Below are 19,900 nucleotides of genomic sequence, written 5' to 3' on the forward strand. Positions count from 1 at the left end.
GAAAGGAGCGATGTTTGCGGGTGCTAGTTGAGACAAAGTGAGGAAGTGTGCCTGTTTGTAATGACACTCGTCATGTGGCGCCATGGTAACGGAACAGTTCGCTCTACCTTTTCAAATAATGAGGCGATTTGAGGGTTTGCTTTGTGAAACGCTCTCTAGATGGTACCTCACACTTTCAGCTGTATCATCGAAATTTCAAATTTGATGACTAGGGAAGGGCCCTCTGTAGGCATGTATGATTGTTGTTCTGCTTCTTTTATTGAAGCTGGCCCATTAGCTACAAGATTTGTAAAAAAAAATTATGAGCCAGACCACTCTCTTAAGGTAGATGACCAGCGAAGCTGTTTAGCGCACGAAACAGAGGTGACCCAGAATATTGAACAAAAATACGAACATATTTATTGTCGTTATCTGCGGTCATCGAAGCGATATAGGCACGCACACACATTCGCGTATCACCTCAGTTATCACCTCCCTGCAGTAGAAGTACGAAGTGGCCCCAATATAAACATTCGGATTTGGTCAAATGGTCTTCCAGGAACCTGGACGGGTTGTAGGAGGCCAGCTGGTTTCGACGGAGGCGACTTGCGCCTCTGGAAGTCGAGGCAAGTGCGGACGTGATGTTTCACGGTAGTGGTAAGTCTCGGCCAGTAGTACCTCTGCTGCACTCTTGCCAACGTTCTCGTGTAGCCTAAGTGAACAGAAGTCACCTCGTTGTGACAGGCTTGAAGTACTTGCGTACCAAGAGCTACAGGAATGACGAGCAGTAGGGGGACCCAGTTGAAGAAAAGTTTCTTTAGTAGAGGACTTTGGCCCGCAAACAAAACGGCAACAGTCCTCTTGCGAAAACTCTACGCGGTTTCGCAGATCTGCCCTCTAAGTAATTGATGAGTTTAAACAACTCAGGGTCGTGCCGTTGTTGTTGCACGATGGTGGATGTGTCCAGAACACAAAGAAATGCCGAGCCTTCTTCGGAGCCTTCTTCTGAAACCTTCCTCTTCCGAGCCTTCTTCTGAAATAGCTACAACGCGCACGGAAACATCGCGCACTGCACGTGTGTACCTCCAAGATGGCATCAACAATTTCCAAGGCTACAGTACAGGTTGACGAGAGCAGCAAGATATTCAAAACCAAGTGATGGCGCACCTAGCACGGGCAGTAGCGCAAGGCGTCGTGTATGGGCTTCAAAACGGCTGAGCGAACTGAGCTGAGCGAGTCGTGCAAATCACGTCGCAGGGACGTCCCCAAAAGGAATGCATGCACAGATCTCGAAGGCCATGCTTTTTCTGTGTGCATGTGGTGGAAGCTACTGTAAATTGCAAACATGTCATAGAATTTCTTTCAGTCCTTAAGTATAGCAGATAATGTAGACTGTGCGACTGATTTTGTACTGCAACAGCTATATATAGTTGAAAGCATCAAAGCAGAAAACAAGAGTGTACTGCACTCTTAAGCAAAATTACTCTTTGGGTGGTATCTTGCCACACGTCAATAATCATCGTCTCGCTTTCTCGCATTTCCCACGTTTAACACTGCGAGCCCTTTACTTCTAAGTCGCAAACGGCATGCGCGTTATCAGCATGACATACCATTCGTGACAGGAAAGTAGCGAGCGCAGCGTTTTCAAGGATAGAAACGCAAGCAAAACAGATGACGATGGGCCTTGTGCGTCAACATACGACCCAAAAGGTGCACATTTGTTTAAGTGCGGTTATTATTTTAGGCATCACGGACGCCATAACAGCCTCACGAGTCTACAGGTAGCACCACCTACCACCCGGTTTCAAAGGGTGGCTCATAGCATCCTTCCATCAGTCTTGTTCTTCCGTATTGGTAGAATAGTGTTAGCATAGTAAAAACAATAACGATGGCCTAATCAAATATTTTATAACAATTGGCGTTTTGCTGTTCCGCGTTTGCATTGCGTCTGCCGTAGACGAGCAAATACTTCTCAATACTACTTACACTGCCAAGAGATAATTCAAGCTGGCAACCCACAGACGCCGCTCTGCTTCCTAGAGCAAAGATCAATAGAGCTACTATATTTTACAGCAAGTACACACACACACCAAGGCTCATGATGTATGTCCCTTGTTTGCACCCCGAAGAGAACATTCCACATATTGTAGTTACTGCTCCACTGAAAAGCTACAAAGTAGTTCCCTGATGACATTGTTGAATTGAAATCGTATAAAACAAATGGAGAACTATACAAAACGGTCCCCAAATTGTTCTACAGCATGTGGCAGCATAAGATGCAATAATTGCCGCGCCTGCTGGCACAAATGACAAAGCAGGATAGGCTCGCCGAAAGTCACTTCCTCCTTGCCTGATGAAAAGTTTTGTAGTTTCTTGATGTGGGATATCGGCTTAATACTATACAACGTCTCGGCGATAGACCCAAATTAGTCACTGAGACCTGCCATAATCAACGTGGGACAGCACAAAAGACTTCCCTAAAGAAATAGCGCGCTTGAAGGTGGGTATATTGATTGCTGCGAAGATATTTATCCACCCATTGTTTCAACTACGACGTGGCTATACTGGGAATATAATGCCGTCAGATGGTATATACTTTCGGCAACATAATTCTTAGTAGGAGCAAGTAAACGCTTTCTCCTCTATTTTCTGGTATTTCACCACTGGATAATTCATAGGCAGAGAGTTTCTTGTGAGCGCATTGGTGGGCTGGGGCTCGAAGAGTTAATAACGCCCCTCCATACATAAGTATATTTGATGGATCCTTTCTCTACAAAGCCTTCAGATTGACTCATTTTCTCCTTTAGAAGAGATCCACCGAGACATGCTGTGGTGCGGGAACGTGGCGCCATCTTTTAACGTTGGGTTGTCTTACTTTATTCGGTTGCTCTAACTGCCGTTAGATGGCCCTACGTCCAAAAGAAAAAATATCAGTGGCGGCTACAAGTATTTTACAGTGTGCCAATGTGTGTAAATATACGATCACACTAAGCAACACGTGAACAAAACATTGTCTGTCAAAACTGGGAAGACTGGCACACAGACATACCTTTGTTGCAGACGCTTACGGCAACGACAGGTTATCGCGGGCGCGAGTATTCCTGTGGCAGAGCTAGGGCTTCGTCTACGGAAGAACGTTGGTTACATGCAAGAAGGCAATAACTTCGTTCACCGTGAACGAATGAAGGAAACATGGCTCGTATGATTGAAATCCTGCAGCAAAACCGCACCATTACAGTTCACAAGCTGTCAGATGCCCTCGAGATTCATAGGACAATATTCTTCCGAATTCTGCCTCAGTATGTGTGGCAACGAGACCTGAGTGATAGACTTCTGGCAGACCGTCTTGGAACTCGTAGAACCAGAAGTAAACGTAATCGTTAGCTTGTGCTGCTGTGTCGTAGAAGCATAGAAGGATGCCTCGTGCATTGAGGCCCTGCCGAAGTCGAAAAATTTTGACTTCAGTACCACTTTTCAGTGAAGGGGCCCAACACCGAATGGTGTCCAACCACCTTTCAAGCGTCGAGAAAGGTGTGGCTACAGAAATTCAGAGCATATATAATAATACTAAAATTATTAGTAGACATTATTTTCATACCGAGTAATACAGGATGCAGAAAGCAGCAAAAGTCAGGCAGAAATTCCTCTGGGAATTATCTATGTATGCATAACCATTGTGTAAACACTAAACCATGTTCACACTATCAATTAGGTGATAGAGAAATGTGCGCTATATAACCAACCCTTATATGTTGCTTTCATTTATTACGAGAAAGCGTTTGGTTAAGTCGAAACCTCGGTAGTTATGCAAGCATCACGGAATCAGGGTGTAGACGAGCCTGCATGTAAAAATACTGAAAGATATCTATAGCGGCTCCACAGCCACCGTAGTCCTCCATAGCAAAAGCAACAAAATCACAATAAAGGAGGGTGTCAGGCAGGGAGACACCATCTCTCCTATGCTTAACACAACGTGTTTACAGGAGGTATTCAGAGACCTGGATTGGGAAGAAAGCTGGATAAAAGTTAATGGAGAATACCTTAGTAACTTGCGATTCGCTGATGATATTGCCTTGCTTAGTAACTCAGGGGAGCAATTGCAATGCATGCTCACTGACCTGGAGAGGCAAAGCAGAAGAGTGGGTCTAAAAATTAATCTGCAGAAAACTAAAGTAATGTTTAACAGTCTCGGAAGAGACCAGCAAATTACAATAGGTAGCGAGGGACTGAAAGTGGTAAGGGAGAACATTTACTTAGGGCAGTGAGTGACCGCGGATCCGGATCATGAGACTGAACTAATCAGAAGAATAAGAATGGGCTGGGGTGCGTTTGGCAGGCATTTTCAGATCATGATCAGCATGTTGCCATTATCTCTTAAAAGACAAGTGTATAATAGCTGTGTCTTTCCAGTACTCACCTACGGGGCGGAAACGTAGGGGCTCACGAAGAAGTTTCTATTTAAATTGAGGACGACGAAAACATGGAATGAAGATAGATGGATGTAACGTTAAGGGTTTAGAAAAGAGCAGATTGGGTGAGGGAACAAACGTGAGTTAATGACATCTTAGTTGAAATCAAAAAAAGAAGTGGGCATGGGCAGGACATGTAATGAAGAGAGAAGATAACCGATGGTAATTAAGGGCCACAGACTCAATTGAAAGAGAAGGGAAGCGTAGCCGGGGGCCGCAGAAAGTTAGGTGGGCGGATGGGATTAAGAAGTTTGCAGGCACAAGGCCACAATTAGCACATGACCGGGGATGTTGGAGAAGTATGGGAGAGGCCTTTGCCATACAGTGGGCATAGTAAGGATGCTGCTGCTGCTGCTGCTGCTGCTGCTGCTGCTGCTGCTGCTGCTGCTGCTGCTGCTGCTGCTGATGATGATGATGATGATGATGATGATGATGATGATGATGAAGAAGAAGCATTGTGCCACTTGCTCATCTGCACGGACCCCGCTGTCATTATATATGTTATGAAACTTGATCCGACCAGTATAAACAACAGCGCTGCGGCGACACGAACTGGTGCGGACGGCGGCGCCAGGTGCACTGATGACGCTCCGATGATTACTAGCCGTTATCACTCTTTAGTGCCTTATCCATCCGCGTCGAGCTATTATGAACCGGGAGCTACGTCTTGGTGCTCTCATGGTGTTTTCATTAACTTGGTATGTGCCACAAATGGCATAGTGTGACAACAGTGTATGACGAACATAAATGAAAAATGATGACATGAACACCATGACATGCGTGTCAAGTGGGCGCGGCAGCGGTGCTACTATGCAGACCAAACCGTTTCTATACCTTCTGCAGGTTTCGCTCAGTTTGCTGCTTGTGCCATCGGGACCAACACCGAACATTTCGACGCTGGATCTGCTGCCGCCTATCTTCGGATCTACAACTGGGAGCCAGAATGATAAAGCCCTGCTTGACATCAGCGTTGCGGTGCCATCAGGAGCCACGCTATCAACATCGGAAACGGAAAGCGGATCATCGTCGACGTCATACTGCCATGCTATAAATACAAGCTGCAACAGGCCGTCAACCAGTGGGCGCGGCAGCGGTGCTACTATGCAGACCAAACCGTTTCTATACCTTCTGCAGGTAAGAAAACGCTATCGAAAAGTTTACTGTAGTAACAACGTCTGTCTGCTCCTGCTGCCGTGCCCACGGCCCTTGATCGATCTTGTGTACTCGATGCATGCTCTTTTTCAAGCTCTTCTACTACTTAGCGGGGACGTTGAAACAAAACCGGGCCCAGATGATGTGACCATTGCAGAACAGCTGAAGTCTATTGCGAAAGATATCCAAGAAATAAAGAAAGGTAAAGCAGTGGCTAACCAAAAGCTTAATGCAATCGACAAAAAATTGGAAAAGATCGGAATGCTTGAGAAACAAGTTGCTGAGAGTAATGAAAAAATAGCTGCACTTGAAGAGAATGTGTCCTTTCTGGCAAGAAAGGTTGACGAACTGGAAAATAGAAGTCGTAGGTCGAACCTCATCATCTATGGGTTGGATGAAGAAGTGAAGAAGTGAGTGAATCCACTGAAAGTCTCCGTGGGTCTGTAACTAGAAACATCTTTCAGGATGTACTACATATTGAAGTCGAAGGCATTGAAAGGATTCATCGTCTGGGGCAAATGCGAAGTGACAGAACAACAAACAGGCCAGTGATGTTGAAACTTTTGGACTATCGTGATAAGGTGAAGATCTTGAAATGCTGCTCAAAACTAAAAAAATCAGGATATTCTATCAGCGAAGACTTTTCACGTCCTCTCAGGGAAATCAGAAAGAAACTATGGGACACAACTAAAACAAACCGTGGCAGAAAGGAGAAGGTCTTCTTAGTGCACGACAAAGTAAGCATCAATGGCCAGCTTTTCAAATGGGATGAAGAAATAAACGACTTGGTCGAAATAAAAAGTGAGAAGAAAATAGAAAAAAACGGAAATGCGAGCAATCCATCAAAAAAACACGCAGCTACCGATAACCCTATTAAATATAAACGCGCGCAGCCTTCTAAATAAGATTGACCACTTGGAAGCTACCCTTCTCGCCTTTAATCCAGATATTGTTGTGATCAATTGGCTACACTCTGGCGTTCAAGATCATGAAATCGTTACCCCAGGCTATGTCATCATTCGCAAAGACAGGGAATCTAGGGGTGGGGGAGTGGCCTTGGTCTTAAAACGTGATCTACCCTTTACTCAAATGCCTGACATTCCTGGTGTAGAAGCCGTTTGGTGCAAAGTTCACTTGAAATGTAAATCTGTTAATGTGGGCGCGGTCTACAGGCCACCAAATGCTGAAACTGTGTATTTGGATCTTCTGTTTGATTACATGTATAAATGTGTCTATGGCTCTATTATCATATTAGCTGGCGACTTTAATTATCCGCTAGTTAACTGGGATACTTTGAGCTCAACTGATGCAACAAGTAATGCCATGTATCGTATCCTATTCACTTTAGAACTTGTACAAATTGTTCGAGAGCCTACTCGTGCGCGAGGATCATCCACTTCTATACTAGACTTACCTCAGAATAGGTGACTGTAAAGTTGAAATGTCAAAAGGAATTTCTGGCCATGAAACGGTACTGTGTACGCTGTTCTTGCCAAACTTGGGTCGCCAGCGCGGTCCGACGAAATATGTGCGCGCATTTAACAGAGAGAACGACACGGCTGTTATGACGTATCTTATTCATGAATTTAATGATTTTTATGATTTGTATGTTCAGAGTATCATAACTGTTGACGCATTGTGGGTACAATTTAAAGAGCACGTGATGCATTGCATCACAAATTTTATTCCTTTGAGAAAGAAGGCAACATGCAAGCACAATCCGTGGATTACTCGAGAAATAATCCACAGGAAACGAAAAATTAATAGGTTAAGGCAACGAAATAGGCAACGACCAAACTTAGAACTAAAGGTAAACATAATTTCGCTAACAAAACAATTAAAGCATAAAGTACTCGAAGCTAGGAAACGATTTTGTGGCACTACACTTAACAACTTCATTAAAAATTCGCCGGCCAAATTCTGGAGGCATTTAAACAGAAAGAATGTTACTGCAAGTTCGCCTACACGTGGAAAGCAGCAAGCTGACTCATTTAACAGTTACTTCCAGTCGATATTCACCGCCGATAACGGTGTTTTAGGACCATTATCGTGCTATAGTAATGAGTCTCCACAACCTTCTGGCGCTCCGGTCATGAAAGAAAGAGTTGTGGTCCTGACGGAATTCCAAACTGCTTTCTTAGGCGCTATGCCGAACCAATCAGTGAATATCTCTACCTCATATTTTCTAAGTCACTTCAGGACAGCTGTGTGCCCGCTGAATGGAAGGTAGCAAAAATTGTGCCCATTCACAAATCAGGCGACGTAACGTCCCCGTCCAATTACCGGCCTATATCCTTCACATGTACCTGTTGTAAAATTCTTGAGCACATCTTATTAAAATTTCTTAAAGAACATACTGAGACAAAAAACATCATTCACCAAAACCAGCATGGCTTCAGAGCAGGGTTGTCCACTGTTACCCAACTGGCAGAAATCTTTCATGACCTCGCAGAGGGAATCAATCATCAAAGCCAAACTGATATAATTTTCCTTGATTACTCAAAGGCTTTTGATCGCGTGGCACATGCTAAACTGAATTTCAAACTAAACAAAATACTAGGCGATGGTCCCGTTACAAGGTGGATAGCCAGCTACTTATCGGAACGCCGACAATATGTGCAATACAATGACCATGCTTCTGATATCGTTCCGGTCATTTCTGGCGTGCCGCAGGGCTCTGTGCTAGCACCCTTTTTATTCATTTTATACATAAACGACATAACATACCACGTTGATGTGAAGGTGCGCCTCTTTGCGGATGACTGCGTGCTATACCAAAAAATAAACACTCATGCAGACCAAATAAGGTTAAACACAGCTTTGGGCAACGTCATAAAGTGGTGCAATACATGGCAAATGGCAATCAATATGGAAAAAACTGTAGTGATGTCTGTCACAAATAAGAAAACAAAACTTAATTTCTCTTACGGTACTGGCAACGGCGTTCTCAGAACAGTAACTGAAAAGAAATACCTTGGTGTGATTATTTCTGATAATCTCAGCTCTAAAACCCAAGTACAAAACATTACCAAAAAAGCAATGAACAGTTTATACTTCCTTAAGCGCACCTTGCGCTTTGCGACTTCAGATACCAAGTTACTCGCATATAAAGTCCTTATCCGTCCAATCTTAGAATATGCAAACGTCGTCTGGTTTCCATATATGCAAAAAGATGTACACATGCTCGAATCAGTTCAACGAAAAGCTGTTCGTTTTATCTACCATAGATACCGGCGCACTGATTCGCCCACAGAGCTGCTTTCCTACCCAAGCCTAGACACCTTATCAAGCCGCTTCACGCTGAATAGACTCAAGTTTCTTTATCAATTATTTCATAACGCATTTAACATGGATCCTGCTACTTACACTAGTTTTAATCGTTCTAGAGAAACACGTCACAAGCATGACTTTACGATTAATGAATACTCTTGTGCTAACAACACATATTATTTTTCCTTGTTCCCTCGAGCCATAAGAGAATGGAACAGCCTAGACAAATCTATAACTGCGCAGGATTCCTTGGAAAAGTTAGCTGAGCTCGAAGCCTCGTCAGTCTTATCAACAATCCAGACCTGATGATCATGTTCAGACTGTATTGATTTTGTGTTGTTGCCTACTCGGTGTGTAACTGGTATATTACGGTACTGTACTGTATACTGTTTGTATTGTTGCCCGCTTGATGTGTAACTGGCGTATTATGTACTGTACTGTATACTGTATTCCTGTGTCTTGCTGATAAATCCACTCCTGTAACAGTCCCAGTGGGACTAGCAGTATGTTAAATAAATAAATAAAAATAAATTTCCCAGACAACACTCAATGTCCTCAGGACGTCCTCAAATGGCACAAACATCCTCAGTTTTTACGACGCCCTCGGTATGTCTTCGCGACGACATTCACGGGTTCATCCTGAAAACATGTTTTGCAGGGCCATTACCCAGGTAGCACAAAATAGATACTTAACGTTTTTCTATCGTGTATCAGAGACGAATGAAAGCGTTTAAAGAAGGCACGAGCAAGACAACTTCGTTGGTAAAACGTCGTATCTGCCTGCTAATGTCCGGCTTAATTGCTTTTTTCAGACGACCTAGAACAGCTCTTAAAAACGTATTCGAAAAGCTGGTCCTGCAATAGGATTGGGAATGGCACAAATAATCCCTTTGCCAGAGTTGTTCATATATGATTTCTAAACCCTTTTAAGATGTTATCTAAAAGCTGGTCTAGAAGTAGTCTTGAACTGTTTAGGATAATCTGCAGCTCGTTTTCGCGGTTTCCAAATGAGTCGAAGCGTCGGTGTCTAGTGCTACTGAGCTCCTGGTACAGTTCCAAGCACTGTTGCCTATAGAGGCGGACGCATCCTCGCCCAAGTCACGTGAAAAGGCACATGTGCACGAAAATGAATTCCCAATGCCACTTTTGGTATGCAGCAACGATGTTTACAAACAAAATAGGACTGACATCCCGCGAAGAAATGGGCGCGTCTTGACAAACGGCCAGGCTAGGAATTTTCTGCCAGGGGCGCATGAAATGAGCATATCACAAAGCAACACTTTATTGCAAAAATAACACTGATGCAAGGTTTGAGCAAAATATATGAGAACTTCAAAGTACGTCCAAATAAAAGCACATCAAGACTGAATAAAACTACCAGAAATAACTCTTAATGAACTAGCAATTGATAAACAATGGCTAGAACATGCATAAACGAAATTCGTAAGTACGCATACATGAACAGCACGAACGCGAAGTGCGCTGAAGTTTCTTATTTTGCACTAAAGAGGACAGGCTATCACATGAACAGACTAGAGTTATCTAGAAATTGATATTACAGCAACTGCAAGAAGCATAATGAAAATGCGAGAATAAATCACATGGCGTCTGCCTGCAAGCTATGTTACCAATAACATAGATGCTTGAAAAGAACATAAAAAGGAATAACTACACTCGATGAATTTTTTTAAATAAGTGTTCTAAAGTATATTCACTGGTCAAAGACAGCCATTGTAATATGCTGGGTGCCAGGTCACTGTGGTATGCCAGGAAATGAACTAGCAGACCACAATGCATACCATCAAAAATCAATTCTATGACAAAACGAAACCACGGGAACATGCTAAGCCTTAAGATATTGCCTCTATGGTAGACGAAATATAGTAATGGGGAGAGAGTTAAAATAACCATAAAACTAAAAAACAATCTAGTGAATGATCCTAAAGAATAATCAAACAAGCAAATCTGCGTAACAAGTGAGCATCACTGTAACGCAGAGTACGATGAGACTGAGTAACGATATACATAACTAAAATAATCATAGCACTCTAGTACACGAGAAATGAATGGGTAAGCCTCATTATTAGAAAAGTATCTAAACGTGGAAATTTCCCGGCCGCGGCGGCCGAATTTCTATGAGGGCTAAATGCGAAAACACCCGTGTACTTTGATTTAGGTGCATGTTAAGGAACCCCAGGTGGTCCAAATTTCCGGATTCCCCCACTATGGCGTGCCTCATGACATAGTGGTTTTAGCACGTAAAACCCCATAATTGAATGTTTTGAAGCTGGAAATTAAATGGAATGCACAGGACGCTGCACTTCAGTAACCAATGGAGCAATGGTCTTAATAAATACGATTCCGTTTATATAAACAACATTTTACAAAAGGCACATATGTACCACTCTCGCAAAAACAGGCAAAAGATCGCAATCAATCATTTGCAAACTCATGAATACATTAGTACGCCTTGCACACATCTCCAGTGTCCTAAAGTAAATAAAAGAAATTGGCTCGCCATCCTGGCCCTGCGAAAGCGGATGTCCAGCGAAGCTGTTTAATACAACCACTACAACCTCTGTGGGGCTATGCAGTGCTTTACTGCTATACTTGATGAAATGAGCGCTACGAAGACGCGGACGAAAGAACATGTACGGCATACAAGGCGCTACTGCCAACTAAATGTTTTTTGAAGAAACAGAACTTTAAATAGATGCAACCAAGAATGGCCCATAGTGACATCACGACCTCCCTATCTCTTCGTAGCGCTCATTTCATCAAGTATGCATAACCAACTCACCCACATCAAGCTTCTGCTATTTACTGCTATAGAGTGATGGTAATTATTCCAGCACGCCGCCGCCCGTTGCGTTGCTGCAACAACCCTGAAACCAGGTGCTAGTCTGGTTATTCCACATATGCAAGACCAGGGACGTCGCTTCCCACGTCACAAGCTGCCATCGCCACCGCAGCTTGCGCAGCAGTAATCGCTGTCGGGAAACGTATGCGGGGAGCGCTACGTGCTTCGCATTGTTACTACCTTATCACATATCAATTAGGCCCCTTATTAATTAGCACCTTATCAATTATGTCGCTCGGATGCTTGTTTTGCGTTTGTTCTTTATTGAAAGGCACGCTGTTTTATATGTTGCATCCATGCTTCCAAAGAATGTATGCACCGTGTGCTTCACTTTGCTGAAGCCTCTGCCTTAGGGGTGTACGGGGCATCGCTTGTGGCCCGGCACTGCCGCCGCAATCGGCCCATATTTTCGGTAACGGACAAGGACACAAAAAATGCCGACCAAGTGTGGGCTAACAGCTTCGCTGTAAAAAGCACTCTGAATGACAAAAACCTTTCACACATGTAGCCCCGAGTCATGCTTTACCAGTTTAGCCTCACTTTCACATCCAAAAATATTTAGCAAGGCTCCAAGGAAGAACAGAAGCGATGGATGTTTACGCTGTTTGAGTCTCGGGCATGTTCGAAGTGGCATAAATCCGGATTTGTCGCTGGGTGGTGCACTCTTGAGTGCTCGTCATGTGGCGTCATAGCGCGGGGATACTTTTGCTGAATGGGTTTCACTTCATCTACAACACTGCACGCACCGAAGAACTTGTCCTGTGTGAGGGTACCACGTATGCGCATGGACAGGCGATAGCCTGCTCTCAACGGATGTTCAACAGTCTATGCGCGCTCGTAACTTGCTCATGAGATAAGCCTATTTTAATTTTACTTGACTCTCATAACGTAGGTGTTAAAAGATGTGTGGTAAGCCGGCGCCGCGAACAGAAATATTATTTCAGAAGGTCGCTACGCAGCGTCTTAGGGCAAAAATAACGCGTGAATGGGGGAGAGGATCACCTATTTCTTCAGATCGATTTCAATGGTAGTGCGATCGGTTGGATCGCGATCGCAATTTCCCGTGTGACATTTCTAACTTCTTGCTCATTTGCGTTAGAAACGCAGAATAAAAATCCATTCAGTTGTGCACTTGTACTGACGCTTGTACCGGCTTGAGAGCGTACTGTATCCGATACGGCAAGGACTTCTGTCAGAATGCGGAACTAAACATTTGAGATAATAGCTATGTAGTCGGAAGAAATTGTACGCAATTAGTACATCGCTGGAAACACCGCAGCTAGATGTCATTTCAGGGTGCCTACAAATGCCTGATTGACACTTTGAAAATCAGGACAGTACTTCTCGAGTTACATATTTAATTGCAATTACCCAATTAAATTTCAATAACGAAAGAATTACTGGCGCCTACTCCACTGCACTGGAAACAATATGCACTACGTTTTCTTCGAATAACGGAACTCCTCTTTCTTTAAGTCTTGGTGCATGATAGTTGGGGAACACTGTATAATTCACTCAGTAGCCGAAATGAGGCCCAGCCGGACTCACTCGAAATCAAAATCAACAACACTCATGCGCAGCAGCGCTTATACTTGGACTCATAGAAAAAGAAAGAAAAAGAGAGAGGGGGGTGGGCTGCAGTTTCGCCGGAAAAGCGAAGCAGTATTAGTGATAGCCGAGTATACGACAATTACACGAAGGAAGATTACTTTACGGAGAGGATTCAGGATGTGAATTTGAACTTTCTCCTACTAGGAGATCTTGTATATGACTTGATGACTTTGTTTCTTTGATAAGTGCCATTTTGTGTTTCACTCTCCTGCTATGTTTGTAGCATCGGGACGATGCTGTTTGAGAGGGGCAACTGACAAGAGGAATTACTTATCTATTTAGGGTGATCGCTTTTCACGGCCTAATATATGTTATCGCTCAGCTTGGGACGCGCCTGCATCTATCGAAAGTTGCTGGAATGTTATCGATGGTTCTAGTCGCTGTCTGTGGTCACCGAATCTTGTGTAATCTGATGACATGTATGCGCGATGCGAATGATGTAGAACCTTCTGGAGGACACGCGGGCACCGGCAATTTTTCTGGAAGCTTGGCTGGCTCGCGCATAAAAGCCGACGCACTTAACTGGCAGATCAGGTTTTCGCCAATCGCCGACTGTGTTCGCCGCTGTCGTTGTACTTTGAGTGTAGCCTGCTTTTGAGGGCACAAGTTGGCCCAATGAAATGCTAGTTTCGTTAATCATAGTTTTCCTGCCTTCTTGGCCGTCACTACTACGTGACAATACACTCATATAACGCCGTCACTTCAGGGATCAATTCTTCGAGGTCGCACGGAGGTTCTTCATATGCAAGATATGTATATAAATAGGGTTTGAACAGCCGGTCGGGCCCCAGCTTCCCCCCTCCCCTCCGTGGGAAAATGAGAACTCACCACCTATGGCTATGACTGAGGAAAAAAAAATACTATTTTTGAATGCAGTGTGTCTAAAAATAGTTGCAAAGGTCTTAAGTACAAAACTGGACGATACAAGTCGACAGTGTAGTTTACATCTATATATTTCTTTCGTTATTCGGGTTTTTCTCGCGTTACACTATTTTTATATAGCTACGTACAAAACGCGCATGCCCCTGCAGCAAAAAAAAAAAATGTTTGTGAGTTTGCGATTGCCGTTGCATGATTTTTTGCTACTATCATGCCCTTAAGATTTCAAGCAGCGGTTGCAGTTAGAATGTTTCACCAATTAGTCCTCCTTACATTACTAGAACTAAACCTGTGTTTTTCCAGCGTGGATGGAACTTGACGCTTTGCCAATGCCCTATCCTCAGGCACATATTACGTATCTACAACAGATATCAGCGTAGCTAGACATTCTTGAGTCGTAGCTTTGCGAAAGCCCGAAGCACTAGACAAAGAAAACTTCCATCATCTGAAGGTGGCTGGCTATCACTAAATTAAGTGGCCTTATAAATCCGTAGAGTGCATGGAACAATCGCTTGCAAGCGGTTGCAGAAGCGTCTTCGCCCCCTTGTGCTTGTCCTAGAAGTCCTGCGAAAGCGTCAAGTCATCCTTATTTTTTTAATAAATCAGTTGTTCAGTTTAATATGTCTCATTCAAAAATCGAATGTGTCTACCGTAAACATGTTAGTCTCAACAGATTATTTCATTGTTTCAAAGCGTGTTGCGCGAACGCAAAATTACATGCATGATGGAAACATAGTAATGACGCTCTAGTGCTGCATATCAGTATTTTATTTTAGTACCGAAGCCACGGCCTTCCAACGGGTTAAGAAAGCAGAAATGCTGGCGATCAGTCACAATAATCTGGAGGTCTTGAATGCGGCCTCTCTATATAGCTTAGTCGGCTGGTTTCGTTCGTGCTACTCGCCTACTTCTTCGTGCTACTTTTGCGCGCTCTTGTACTTCGCTTGAGAATATACATATGAAATGCGTGTTGATGGTTTATAGCGCTCTGCTTGTCGGTTCCTTGGATTCTTTGTCGGAGTTGGAAAGAAGGTCGCAATGTTTGGAAAGAAAAAAGAAAGCGTCAGCCAAGTGTCGATGCTACAGAAGACACGTTCGACATACACGTTGGTTGAAATTATTCGTTTATTAAAGGCTGATATAAATATCTCCGATTTTTTCTATTACTCTCCTTTTTCACGTTCGTCATTCGAGCATTTTCTCTTTTATTCGTATCGTGTGTAATGCAAATCACGTCGACCTTCTCTTGTTAAACGTCGAAATTTGATTGATTCTTTCATTTGGAGCGTTGACCCTTACCATTTTCCTCCAGAATTCACCCATCGCCTCGGTTTTCTTATTGCTCATTCAGGCTACTGGGAAGGCATAGAGCACATTAGCGCCGAGTTATTCTTCAAAACACCCACCCGAGAGCTTAGGCGAGAGCTCTCCGTTCTCCCTGCTTTTCCGGCCTAGCTCTCCTCCATCCTGACCGATGAGACTTCGCGCCATCTGGTGCAGGGTGCGGCAGTTAAATGAGAAGACAGTTGGCGGTGGCGCGGCAGAGGGCGACAGCTAAACAAGCATTCACATCCCAAACAGTTTCTGGCTAATCATGCTTCCTTTTATGATATCCTCAGTTCTTCGTCATTGCCCCGTGTTCTCAACATGGAAAGGTATCCTTTGATACCACGTTCATGTTCATACGGCTTTTACAAGTTACCTAGCGGACCTTTTTTTTTTCTAGAAGTCAATAAAGGATACTCAAATCCCAGGTACGGCAAATCGGTCTGAATTCAGCCGAGAAGAAGCTTCATTCAATTCCAGACACTGCTGCATCGTTTTTGTCGTTTAGTTCACTAGCCTCAAGGCACTCCTGCTCTCAAGCAACAGTGCATTGAGGCCGGCGAACTAAACGACAAAAACGACCCGGTGATTGAGTGGAATTCCCAGTGACTGTACCCACGTGGCACCTGGCAGCGATGTCCTAAGAAAGAGCAGCCTCTATAACTTCAGAGCAACAATATATGTGAGAGTGATAAAAAGCTCACCAACGCCTAGTGGTGGCGACTATTTGACACCATTTGCCACTGCTCCACTTGCGACCACTTGTGGAAAATACGTGTATATCTAGCGACAGAAACTCACCAGAAGGAAAGACGACGGGTTATATTTACGACTAGAACGGCTATTACAACGCTTCATTCTTCGTTTGCACCGTGTTTGATAGCAGTGCCGCTGTGGCGCTAAATAGAGGATATTCCGAATGCGTAATACTCTGGTAACACTGGCAGCGCCCTAACTACATCTTTCCTACGGTGTAGTTACAAGCCGGCTGTATGTCGACAGGCTCAGCGGTCACTGACGTAAAGCTCTGCAGTCTGTGAAGCGGACCTATCTGTTTGATGGACTAGTGATTTCTGAACAGAGCGCGTAATTTTGCTGCAAGAAGTGAACGATGCACACGAAGTGATTTATTTGTCGGCGTGGCATTCTCCAGAGGCGCGCTGATTTGGAAACGATACCTACACAAACCCTTTATTGCGGACCTGAGGAGCGATTTCAGGAAAAGCTGGTGCTCGGGCCAATTTTAACTCGATAGCGTTAAGGGCTCCGCGTCGCAAAAAAACTGGCGTCGGCGTCCCGCGTCCAGCGCTAGACGTCGCTTTGGCAAGCAATAATTTCGAACCACGCATAGCCAACCAAGTAGGCCGTCCATGTGGCGCAAGGAAATGACTGAACTAACTGAATTTCTCAAAGTAAAATACGTGGAAAAATCGTAAAGTACGACTTACACAAAACCTACAGGCACGATAGCGTCTGTTTGTAATGAGAATACACGAGAAAACGTAATTCCGTTACGCGAAAACTAAGAAAAACGAGATGCCCCTTTTCAAGTGTTTCTACCATTCGTTAAGCGGCCATGGCCTCCCAGATTTATACGCGCAAATCTCAAAGGCCATAAATTGGCGCGTCCGGTTAATTACATGTCAAGACGGCGCTTGGCTCCGCCGCATCGCCACGCAAGGGGCCGCATTTCTACCAGAGAGCTCGCCTTCGTACATAGCGTTCGCTGCCAGCGCTTCCCGGTTACATAAGCTGCAGTTGCCGGGAAGCGTGAGAAGCACTCAGGGATCTTCGAAAGCTATCGCGTCCCGCTATGAAAGGCGAAGCTTAAGCGTCCTCCATTTTTATGCGAAGCATATTACGAGAGCTCAACCCAGCTCCTCAGGCGCGGCGGTGTCGCCTTGAAACCACGTGACACCGTGACGTCACGACAGAGGAGAAGTGGCTTTGGCTCAACTCTTGCAAGACGGGCTGGGTGGGAATCGAACCAGGGTCTCCGGAGTGTGGGACGGAGACGCTACCACTGAGCCACGAGTACGATGCTTCAAAGCGGTACAAAAGCGCCTCTAGTGAATGCGGTGTTGCCTTAGAAACGAGCTGTTTCTAAGGCGTGCGTCTCTTGCTCAGGCGCACATTTCGTTGCCGCGCCGAACGCTGCTTTGCTCGACGCTCACCGCGTCCAATGCGGGGCGCGTAGTCGCTGCCCTGTAGCCCATTGTCTTACACCCCTTGGCGGGTCGACGGGAACGCTGTCGCGTTCCACTCTTGAAGGCGAAGCAGTAATGCATGAGTTGTTTCTTCGTCTAGCCTAACCAAATATAGCCAAGCAACAGCAGTTCACCAGGCTAAACAGTGGTTCAACAACTAAAATAAAGGCTAGTATGCTTCGCATCCTGGGCTTAACCTTACCTAAGCCACAGCCATTTTTTTTGTCATGTATCACTGTTCTGTCCCCATTCTCCAGTGCAGAGTAGTGAACCAGGCTCAGCCTAGTTTACGTCCGCTTCTCTCTCTCTCTCTCTCTCTCTCTCTCTATTGGGGGGGGGGCATGGGAGATTCTCGCTTCGACTTAGGGAACCGCCCACATTAACGGTACCATGATTAATTAGATTTTTGTTATTGTTGCTGCTTTTTGATTTGAATATGTACAAAACTAACAAGATAAGAAAAAAAGGAAAGAAACGAGCTGCCTGCCGCTCTTAAAAAAAAAGGCATAGAAATTGACGGGAAAAACAAGGGGTGTTGACACGCTTTCTCTTTGTGTGGGCTTCGTGTAAGACGTGTTATTTCGGGAGAGGGGCATACCTTGAACTTTGTCATACCTCAGTACTCTCAACTGAACCTTAGGATAGCCGGCTGTGATGTACCCAGCCGGCCAAGCCAAGCTGCCCCATGCCGTCAACATCCGCATAGGTGCGTGTGCTAGCTAGCAAGCGTCTGGAACTTCCGTAGTCGCCGAACACCTTGACGGGAGCCTGCTTTTGCGTATTTTTGCCTTTAGATAACCGGCGGCATAGCTTGTCGGCCGCTCCACCGCAGCGGCGGATGCTCGACTACTTCGTCGATGCTGTGGTGTGAGACGGGGCGCTCAGAGACTTTCCAAAATCTCCAGAAGGCCCCCTTTCGATATGAGAACCCGTATGAACAACCGAACGCCAAGTTTTGGTTCATCTGTACGCCTAGAAGCGTACGGTGAGGGGCTAGTTGGTATGACATTATGGGAACAAAGAAAAACTGCGCAAAAAAAGGACAAGACAGAGAAAGAACCACACCTGTGTGGTTCTTTCTCTGTCTTGTCCTTTTTTGCGCAGTTTTTCTTTGTTCCCATAATATCATCTGTACGCATTAAAAAAATACTGGTGCGTTTCCAGCGGCTCCACAATTCTAAAACGAAGGGGGAGCTGTACCATTTCACCACCGCTCCACGAGCAAGCAAGCAACAAACAAACAAACAAACAAACAAACAAACAAACAAACAAACAAACAAGCAGTGGAACAGCTTGGGAATACGAAGAAGAAACGAGAGGCATTAGGACATACATGACCTTTCTTTACAATGCCGCGTGTTGTGCCTCACTTTGTCATCGTCGTATTGCTATGGTGTTTCCCTTTAAGCGATAAACAACTTACAAGAACAAGTCAAAAGAATCACAAGAAGAGTGGCAAATGTAATTTCTGAACAATTCTTAGCGCGTGTCATCGCTGTCGGCGTCGAGCTGAGTCCCATGGCTGAGTGCACCGTGCCTTGTCAGTATCTGTTGACCTGTATTATGTAGGCCACCAGCACTGGCCATAGTGCATGGCGTAGCTCCTGGGGTGTAGCTGTCCGACTTTCCCATGTGTAGGGAGGGTAGGGTGAGATGCTTGACCTAACGAGAAACTCCAGAGAAGAGAGTACTATGGGGCATGTCTCGTAAGTATGGAATGACTTGCCATATTTGCCAGGTACCTGGCATGCCAGTGGATCCAGTATCTTATCAATGGCGTCGGACTGCATCATTGGATAGCGCAAGTGTTTGTGCCTGGCATATTACTGCAGCGTCCTTTGTTTTTGATGTGCATAGTAAGACGAGTCTGTTTCTTTTGAATTTCTTTCAGCCGATCTAGCACTGCACTCAACAAATATGTTCAAAAAAACCCTACATTGTAAGTTCCCCTGCAGTGGGCTCCGAGTCGCCAGGAGAATAAAGGCAGTGAAGGAACTTATGCTTTAGCTTCCGATTCTATCACACCATGCAAACAATTAGTGACCACGGACATATTGCCTCAAAGGGGTCAGAGGAGTACGTCGAAAACAGCGCAAACGAAGGAAGGAAAAAGAGAGAAAAAGAAAATGAGACCGCGTTGCTAAAGT

This window comes from Dermacentor albipictus, chromosome 6, assembly GCF_038994185.2.
Source record: "Dermacentor albipictus isolate Rhodes 1998 colony chromosome 6, USDA_Dalb.pri_finalv2, whole genome shotgun sequence".
Taxonomy (NCBI): Eukaryota; Metazoa; Arthropoda; class Arachnida; order Ixodida; family Ixodidae; genus Dermacentor; species Dermacentor albipictus.